This window comes from Frankliniella occidentalis, unplaced genomic scaffold (genome assembly GCF_000697945.3).
Source record: "Frankliniella occidentalis isolate FOCC.00 unplaced genomic scaffold, Focc_3.1 Scaffold360, whole genome shotgun sequence".
Taxonomy (NCBI): Eukaryota; Metazoa; Arthropoda; class Insecta; order Thysanoptera; family Thripidae; genus Frankliniella; species Frankliniella occidentalis.
This window is the reverse complement of record NW_026267483.1, coordinates 20,731-21,887: the sequence shown is the minus strand read 5'-3', so window position 1 is coordinate 21,887 and position 1,157 is coordinate 20,731. Positions and strand designations below refer to the sequence as shown.

At 42.4% G+C, this 1,157-nt stretch overlaps 1 non-coding gene across 1 annotated transcript; it reads left to right on the top strand.

Moving 5' to 3' along the window:
- Positions 1-712: 712 nt before the first annotated feature.
- Positions 713-794, top strand: Trnal-caa (transfer RNA leucine (anticodon CAA)). Its single transcript has one exon. It is a non-coding gene; the product is annotated as a tRNA-Leu (tRNA).
- Positions 795-1,157: the final 363 nt, after the last annotated feature.

Genomic DNA, 1,157 nt, shown 5'->3' with positions numbered 1-1,157 from the left:
GCGTGACTGCTGCTGCGCCCACCTCGCTACTTAAGAGCTTTGTAACAACTGATCAAATTGTCAGTTGGTCAAATTTAATGTGTTTCTCTTAGTTTTAGAGCTGCGGAACTCGTCCTGCAAATTTTGATACGTGTACAATGAGAAGAAATGAAACTGATTTTTTGAATGATTTTCGTGTGCAAGTACGTCTAAAAGCACGTAAACCATTCAAAAAATCTGTTTCGTATTTTCTCATCGTACACACATCAAACTTTGCAGGACGAGTTTCGCAGCTCTAAAACTAAGAGAAACACATAAAATTTGACCAACTGACAATTTGATCAGTTGTTACAAAGCTCTAAAGTAGCGAGGTGGGCGCAGCAGCAGCCACGCTTACTTTGAGGGACTTCCTCAAAATTTGTGACTTACTTTGAGGGTCGTTCTTATTTTTCAAGAAAGATCCCTCAAAGTTACTGACTCCCTCAAAGTTTTCCCTTTTCCCTCAAAAAATGGGACTTCGTTTTTACCGTGAAGGTGCTAACTCGTACCTAGGGGCGTAAGTGATGGCGGTCTTATCAGGCGCTAACTCGTACCTAACTTAAGTGACGGAGGTCGTATCAGGTGGTAACCCCAGCCTAAACGATCGGAGATTAACAGAGTTACTCATCAGGGCCTCACTCCGTACCTTAGGCGAGAGCAACTTAAGTAGGGCTAAAGTGATCGAGGATCGCATGTCAGAGTGGCCGAGTGGTTAAGGCGCCCGCCTCAAGAGCGGGTCCTCCATGGGGTCGTGGGTTCGAATCCCACCCCTAACATTTAGCGGACACGGTCGCACGCGTCGCGGAGTGTAACGGCTAGTGCGTATGAAAATAATCTCGAGAGTTAAATATTTATAAAGGACAAAACATTTTCTTTGTTGTGCACAGTGGGAGATTGGACTCCTTTTCGTGCTCATAAATCGGATTTTTCAATGTCATAATTAAAAGTTCCGGATAGTGGATTCTTGTTTGGAAAAGGGGTAAAAACGGGGTAAAAACATCGTCAATGGCAAATTTTTCATTTATTATTTTCTAGTTGTTAATGTAAACTATTGGCGACTTCGTCAAGGGGTTTCTTTTCCAAAAAGAAGCAACTTAAGAGGAAAGTTACGACATGAATTTTTGGAAGACATTTTAATG